At 43.5% G+C, this 8,342-nt stretch overlaps 1 protein-coding gene across 4 annotated transcripts in view; it reads left to right on the top strand.

The window, feature by feature from the left end:
• The first annotated feature begins 2,863 nt into the window (after positions 1-2,863).
• Positions 2,864-8,342, top strand: part of KATNA1 (katanin catalytic subunit A1) — a 36,469-nt gene continuing 30,990 nt past the window's right edge. The window contains exon 1 of one of the 4 annotated variants that reach the window (XM_073337604.2): positions 2,864-2,935. The gene's annotated coding sequence lies outside the window, so the exon portion shown is untranslated. The other 3 variants (XM_073337607.2, XM_073337605.2, XM_073337606.2) reach the window with 3 other exon arrangements.

Raw genomic sequence — 8,342 nt, 5'->3', positions numbered from 1 at the left:
GTATTCTGCCCCCCAAACAACAATGGAGAAAAAGGTAAAAAGGATACATCACACATTCAGACTCCTATTGTGCCACACGCTTATAATTTTTCAAATTCCCTTCTTCCTAAATAAGAATGTATTTCAAAAATTTAACAATTTAAACCATTATGATGTAATTTTATTGCCATTCAGTCTGACTTGATTAAAGGGACACTGCCAGGTTAAAAGTGATATCTAAAAGACAAATGCTCTTACTTGTATTACTCATATTGTAGATTAGTAATGCTAATGATTTCAAAACAACTTTTTATTATTTATATTTGTTTATGTATCTTACTCCACCGGAAATTAAAAGGATTTAGTTCTGCTTTGATTTGTAGTAATTTTCTAGTAGATTTCACTTTTAGGTTCTAATGCACTACCACAGTGCTGGAATGCGCAGCGGCAAACACTGCAAGATAGTTAAAAAAAATTCCATTGTATTTTTGTATGAATATTTGTTTGTCTTGGATAAACTTTTTTTAAAAAAACTAAAGCCAGTCCTAGAAGGAGCTGAGAGTGTGTGTTTGCCTGTGTTCCCTTATCAACTGTTTGTGAAGTCAAGGCCAAATCTAAAGTGACAGTTCCCCTTTAAACAGAAACATTTAAAAAGAGACTCAGCTGCCCTAACTGAGCCACAAATGGCAGAACAAGTGAAAGCCATGTCAGCAAAAATATGATCACCTTGATCAATCAGTCCTTCTGTCCTCAAATAGATTGCACCAATCACAACACTTCATCCATTCTTCTTGTATCCTGGCCTTCCTTCTCCGTGTGCGGCCATGTCTTTTCACGATAAAATCTTCCCATCTCTTTGGAGGTTGGCTGAGTGGTTGTTTCAGTTCCTGGCATCGGTACGACTCAGTGACAGTTGCAGTCCATCGATTGTCAGTGAGCCTCACTATATGCCCTGCCCATCGCATTTGATTATGCCTTCTCTTAACAACGATATCCTGCGCTCCACTCTGCTGTCTCATCACTTCACTGGGGACTCGGTCGCGGATTGAAATTCCCAGAATTCTTCTTTCCATCGCCCTCTCTGTTACAGACAGTTGCTGCTTCTCTGTCTTCCTCAGCACCCATGTTTCGCTGCCATACAACTTTGCTGGCAGTACTGTTGAGTTGAAGAGGCTGGCACGTGTTGCCTTGTTGATTTTTCTTCCTTGGAGGACATCCTTGATAAGAACTGAATGCACACCAACCTGCTTGCTTTCTTTGCGAGAGTTCACCTTCCTGATTAGGGTCACATTAATTTCTTGGTCCAAATACACATATTGCTCAACCTAAAAATGTTCCGCTTGGTTTGTTTCTGAGGGTAACAGGCAGACATTTATTGATTTCTTTAAAGCAAGTGAGTCCCCCAACACTCCCCAGTAGCAAAATGAGGGAAAGCTTTAAGTACTAGAGCTACTGCCCACACACCACTTTTTGGGATGCCGAATCCTTCGTTTTGAGGGTGGTTTTTTGCTTGCATGGTTTGGGGATTGATGGATGCCAAAAAAGTTTTCCACTATAGACAATACAATAGCTAATGCTAGCCCTGAGTACAATGTTACTGTCAGCCAAAACTAGCTATCATAAATATAAAGGGAAGGCTAACCACCTTTAAATCCCTCCTGGCCAGAGGAAAAAATCCTTTCACCTGTAAATGGTTAAGAAGCTAGGATAACCTCACTGGCACCTGACCAAAATGACCAATGAGGAGACAAGATACTTTCAAAAGCTGGGAAGAGGGAGAACATCAAAGGGTCTGTATGATGCTTTTGCCCGGGACAGAACAGCAATGGAGTCTTAGAACTTAGTAAGTAATCTGGCTAGGTATGCGTTAGATTATGATTTCTTTAAATGGCTGAGAAAATAGCTGTGCTGAATAGAATGAAAATTCCTGTCTGTGTGTTTTTTTGTAACCTAAGATTTTGCCTAGAGGGATTCTCTATGTTTTGGATCTAATTACCCTGTAAGGTATTTACCATCCTGATCTCACAGAGGTGATCCTTTTCTTTTTACTGTTTCTTCTATTAAAATGTTTCTTTTCAAGAACTGAATGCTTTTTTTTTACTGTTCTAAGATCCAAGGGCTTGGGTCTGTGCTCACCTATGCAAATTGGTGAGGATTTTTACCAAATCTTCCCCAAAAAGTAGGGTGCAAGGGTTGGGAGGATTTTTGGGGGGAAAGACGTTTCCAAACAACGTCTTCCCAATAAATCCAGATAAAGTTTGGTGGTGGCAGTGGAAGTCCAAGGGCAAAGGGTAAAATAATTTGTACTTTTGGGGAAGTTTTAACCTAAGCTGGTAAAAGTAAGCTTAGGAGGCTTTCATGCAGGTCCCCACCTCTGTACCCTAGAGTTCAGAGTGGGGAAGGAACCTTGACACTAGCTGTTACTGATTTGCCCAGGGGTTGCTTTGAAGAGTTGCATGGTGAGAACACAACTGACAGAGCTGTTGCTAAATTCTCTAGCTATGTTTGCATTGGTGGTTCAATGATAAGACTTCTTACCCACCCTGCAGGAAGCCTGGGTTCGATTCCTGGCCCATGCAGTTATGAGTATCTTTTTGGTTCACATTCACAAGTACAAGAGCGAGCGGAGCCAAGATACTGTTCGGTTTTCTCTGCTCAGGTTCCCCACCGACGGGAGATTGCAAACCCTGGGAAGGGCGGGGGACGCACCACGCGCTGCCAGCGGAGCCCCGCCCAGAGCCCTAAGCAGGGGCTCCGACCCAGGCTCCCCAGCCCTCACGCTGCAGCAGGGGAAGGGCGGGCACACCGCGCGAGGCTTCCAGGAAATGACGCAGGCAGATTTGCCTTCGAACGGGGGCGGGGTAGTGGGAGGAGCTGGGGTCGAGGTGGGGGGGGGCGGGGGTGCGCGCGCGAGTAGCGCCGCCGTTACGGAGGTGACGGAGCGCGCTGGAGGCGAGTGAGTATCAGCGCGTCCCTTGCCCCAGCCCGGCAGGGGCTCCCGTGTCTGTGGAGGCCCCGCTGCCCGCCGTTCCTCCTACGGGGTCTCCTCCGCTCCCATCCCTGAACTGCCGTTGGACCTCAGGGCGCTTGCGTCGCCGCCCCCCTCTTCCCCGCGCCGCGAGCTGAGGCGAGGGGGGCTGGGAAGGTGCCGGGCTCCGGATGGGGCGGGGCTGTGTGTGTGTGTGGGGGGCCGGGGCCGGGCTCGGGGCCGGGCTTGCTGCGGGTCCTCGGCTTACCCGGGCGGCGGGGAGGCCGCTCTTCTCCCCGCGGCAGGCGCCTCCGGCTCCCCCAGCCAGGCGTGGCGGGCGGCCCTAGGCGAGTCGGGCGCTTCGTGCCGTTGTGCCCGCTCCTGGCTGCAGCTGACCTAGCGCCTTAAGTCGGGTTTGGGGGAGAGGAGCGCTGCGGGGGCCGGTGTCCCGGTGAGGGTGGTGATCGGTGTATGCGGCATGTATCGATGTTATTCCCTTGTCATCCCAGAGGGGATTTCTTCCCTCCGACCCCCCGGAGTTGGGGTGGTGGTGAGGTCATGGCTAAGAGACCCCGGACGGGGAGACACAGTTAGGGAAATCGTTTTGGGTGTGAATTGGAAATCTCTTGAAAACAAAACAAATGGAAGAAAGTCTGTCTTGGACTGCTTCTTGAGGCTGTGTAGACTAGACAGTGTTCCTAGTCTGCCTTGCTCATTTCACATCTCAAATTAAGGCGTTTTGATAAGTAAGCAAGTTTCAAATGAGGCCTCTGTCAATAAAAAGGATCAAGTGAAGTAAAAGCTCCTTTAATATCCCACCCCATCACTAGTTGCTATTAAAGTATTTGCTAATTTAACTTTTTTCAAAGTTCTCCGCCATAGCTGTGCACTCTAAACAGCCCAATTTTTATAACATCCTGCAATCCATTGTCATTCCTGACATTATTAAAACCTTTTTAAAGACCGTGATCAAACTGCATTTTCTATGTGAGTAGCTACAGTAATTGCTGTTAACATCTATACCGGTCATACTTATGACAACTTGCTATGTGCAGCCCTTATCACATGTGCTTTTGTTCTCCTGATAAAGTCAGAGGCGGATAAAAGTTTTGTGGGGCCCTGGGTCAGAGCAAGTGGGGGCCCCTCCCCACCCATTCCACCTGCAGTACCCCTGGTGCTCCTGCTGAGGAAATGGGGTTGGGGTGCGGGGTCTTCCCTTGCTCCTGGGCAGGAGCAGCGGGCATTGCAGGGCAAGCCCCTGTGCCCCAGCCCCACTCCCTGGCAGGAGCAGTGGGCAGAGCAGGGCAAGCCCCTGCTCCCCAACCATGCTCCCTAGAAGCGCCAGATGAGTGGGGTCAGCACGCGGGGATGCTCAATTGGCTGGGGACCCTGGCACAGGTCCTGTTGGCCTACTGGCTAATCCGCCACTGGATAAAGTATGAATTAATATTTTAGATTTCACACGTACTCTTTTGTTTATATAGAAAAAATTTGACTTGGCACTTGTCTGTTAGAAGTCCTTTTTTATATTGTCAAGTTTGAGTCTTTCAAATGAGTCAGTACAGAATGCTGCTTACTTCCTTACCTCAGAGGGTCTGACATGCATTTAGGCAACCAATCTTGAAACACAGACCTTTTCAGTTAGTAAAATAAGAAGGGCTGTTCCAGAATAAACTCTTTTTTTTTTTTTTTTTTTTTAAAGATGCACACCATTTCAATCTATTAGGAAATAAACCACTGGCACACTTCAGACAAGCACACGTGGCTGGGGGGGGGGAACAGAATGGAAGCACGAACCAGAATACATAGCGCACAGAGCAAACACATGCACCTAATTTCACATCTAGTATTCCATATTGGCAACTAAAGATACAGTTGCCAAACTTAACAAATCCACTTGCTGATATTGAGGACCCCCATGAGTTGAGAGAGTACTAGGGGACTTTCCATCCGTTTTTTCTGCAGAATTTAAACTTTTTTTTTTTTTTTAAATGTTGATCTTCCACTAAAAAAAAACTTTCTGAATGTGAACTGATACCATGGTTTTCCTGAGTGTGCATAACAAATTGAAATAATAGAAACTGCCTAAGGCCCCAAAAAACCTGGCTCTAGCTCAGTCTAAGCAGCCAGGTTGTGTGATGAAGAGTTCCCCTGGGTGTGGAAAAAAAATTCTTAGGCCTCTTTGTAGCATTGGAACTCTTCCATTAATGTTACTCTGGCCCTAGGACTGTCTCTATCCCACTTGTGGTGCACAGTTTGTGGATAGAGTAGCTGGTGGATCCATGTAGTAGTTGATAAAGCAGTTAGGCACCCACGTACCAGCTTCATATGGTATGTTGAATACCATTGTGGAACTGGGTTTGATTAAACTCGGTATGTGTGTTGGGAGGTAAAGGGGTGTTCAGCCACTACACAGACTTCCCAGATCTTGTATGGTGAAATTGCATTGATTTGGCTGTTCGAGGGCTCTTCTATGGAGGAAAAAAGCATGATTTGTCCTTAATATGTGTGAACTACTACTTTTAATCTCAAGGATTAACAATGGGATTGCAAATGCCAAAGCCTCTTGCTTTATCTTAAATTACCATGTGTCTTCAACCCTTGCCCTGCTGGACACACCAAACCCTGGCTGCACTTCAGGCGCTTGAGGCAAGTGGACTAAAGTCTGTGGCTCGTGACAGGATGATTTGTCAAGAGTTGTAATTGTATTTCTATATTAGTAATCTCTGGGAAATCCTATGCATTGTATTCTGAATAAATTATTTTAATTCTGAAACCTTTTTTGGGGATTCAGCATAGCATTACATTTAAGAGGGCAAAATTCAATGTGGATTCTTTGCATTGTTTCCTGCCTGGTGGTGACTTTACAGACTCATCTTCACCGTAGTGGCTTTGTTCATAGATAACTTCATAGAATACAATTCGGGGAATGGTTCTAATTGATAAAAGTACTATGTAGACTATCTGCTTTATCGTCGTCTAGTGCCACTGTGCACACGTAAGTTAAAATATTTTATCTAATAAAGGAGTTTTCCTTTATTTTAGTGTAGTCATAGATTTGCATATGCTTGTTTGTATATGGAACCAGTCTGGTACAGTTCTGAAAAACCATATGTATTTCCGATTATCTAATTGTGTAGCGGTACAGAGGAAATAGTGTTGAACGGTCCACTTAATTTACATAATCTAGTCTTGTTCTTTAAAAGACATTGTAGAATATAGTGCTCCACTAAAATGGTGGTAAGCACAGTTTAAATATCCAGGATCAGTGTGCTATCCAACAATATAAATGAAGAAAAATTGATAGTAAAACTGTGATGCAAATATGAATGCATTATGCATTGGTATTTATGAAAATCATCAATCTCAAAACAACAACTTGTCACACTCTAGGACACAAAATTTGAAAGAAAAATTATATGCTGCTTTGGCATTTTAAAATAGCCTACATTACTAAGGCAATTATCCTATGTCCACGCTGCAGTTCACGGTGTGATTGCAGCACACCATACCTGTATTATCTTTACCCATGCTAGTACAGATAAAATTGGCAGTGTAGATGGAGTGGCACAAGCTTCAGCAAGCTAGCAAAGTGAGTATGTACCTTTTTTTAGCTGTTTTGTCTATCTGTACTGCAGTCACACCTTGAATTGCTGTGTAGACATAATCTTGATTACAGGCTAAACCTTGGTCAGCAAATCGATTAAATTCTGTTAGTGTTGCCTCTTTAGCACCCACATCTAAACTGACAGCCCTCAGATAACATCTGGAGAAACACTTGAGTTTTGTTGAAACAAGCAAAAATCCACTGATTTAACTCTCTCTCTTCCTACTCCCATTCTCTGCCTATTTTATTCCTTTGCACATTGTTTACTTCCTTCATTTTTCTTTAACTTGGGAAATTCATTTAGTAGACCAGCACAGCATCCATCTTTTGTGTTCTTACCCCCATTTTCCTGGCTAGGCATTCCATGCCTTCTTTTCTTTCCATTAAGGGATCATTCATTTCCTTTGTTTCCTCTCTGTTCTTTGTGACTCCACATATTTGGAAGAAAAAACGCTCATATGGGTGAACTGTTTGTTCCCCTGCACAGATTTCTAAAGAATGCCTGCCCTGCTCTGAGTTCTGTGCTGTATTTATTGTATATAGCTATGGTGTAGTTTTCTTCCTTTTTATTTTGGAAGCTAGTTCTACATTAGTAACATGCCATTACTTGATTTAAAATGTTTAGTAGCATCTTGCTTAACTTGTTGTTTCAGCAGGTTTAGTCATCAGTTAAAATTCATGGGACAGGCAAACAGGTGTATCTGGTAGGATGACACATGTGGAAATGCTTGATCTTGAATATTGCTATTAAAACCTGTGGTAATATCTGTAGTGATCCTTGATGAACTTTATGTATTTTCTCCTACATAACAAGAGACCCTTACATAGATTTCTTCTGAAAACTTAAGTTAAAACCTTTTCCCAAAATCTAAATTAGGTGTTCCATGAAAGGGAACTAGGCATCACTGAGTACATCTACAGAGTATGTGGCCGTGAGCCTCCCAGCCTGGGTTTTAAAAAAAAAAAAAAAAAAAAGCTGTATAGGGAACTCTCCATAGGCCTCAGAGCCGGAACCACAAATTTATAGCACTGTCTCTGCAGCTATTTGTAGAGTGCAGGGATGATCCTTATAAGCTCCTTGTAAGTAAGTAGTTATTAGGTGAGGTGAAACTTGAGGGGTACACAAGACAAATCAGACTCCTGAAAGGGGTACAGTAGTCTGGAAAGGTTGAGAGCCACTGCTTTAGTCCAGGCTTTAGAAAAATAACCTTAAATTACATTAAAAGAATATTAAGGTTACAAAGCCAAGAGTTCGAAAATTAGGAAATATGAGAATTAAATGTTGCCTATGTACTCTTACTTTGTCTCCCTGTGTGTATGTATTATGATAGTCTTTAATTGTGTAGTAATGTGCTATTTTTATAGAGCTCTGCCTCATTCAATGCATAGGCTAGAACAGGCCCCATGGATGAATCAGGCTTATAGTGAAGGCAGTTGTCTGTAGGACACCTACCTTATTTGTTGAGAATTTAGAAAGTGTGTAGTGAGTGAGATTACAGCAAGAGAATGGTCCCATGACTAAGGGAATTAAATGCTACCCCAGAGAAATAGATTCTATCCCTATATTCGCCACAGAGTTTCCATGTAAGGTGGAAAATCACTTAACACATGCGTATTGCTCTACTGTAAAAACTTGCTTTTCTTTACTTTCTAGGTGCCCAATATGAGACACTGGAGCCAGATTTTCAGAAATGCTGGGTGTTCACAGCTGCAACTGGTCAATGGGAGTAGTGCTTTGAACATATATATAGCACCATAAAAATACAAAGTATTCTGAAAAGTCAGGTC

The sequence above is a fragment of the Lepidochelys kempii genome, chromosome 3 (genome assembly GCF_965140285.1).
Source record: "Lepidochelys kempii isolate rLepKem1 chromosome 3, rLepKem1.hap1, whole genome shotgun sequence".
In the NCBI taxonomy this organism is placed as follows: domain Eukaryota; kingdom Metazoa; phylum Chordata; order Testudines; family Cheloniidae; genus Lepidochelys; species Lepidochelys kempii.
This window is presented reverse-complemented; position numbering and strand designations above follow the sequence as displayed.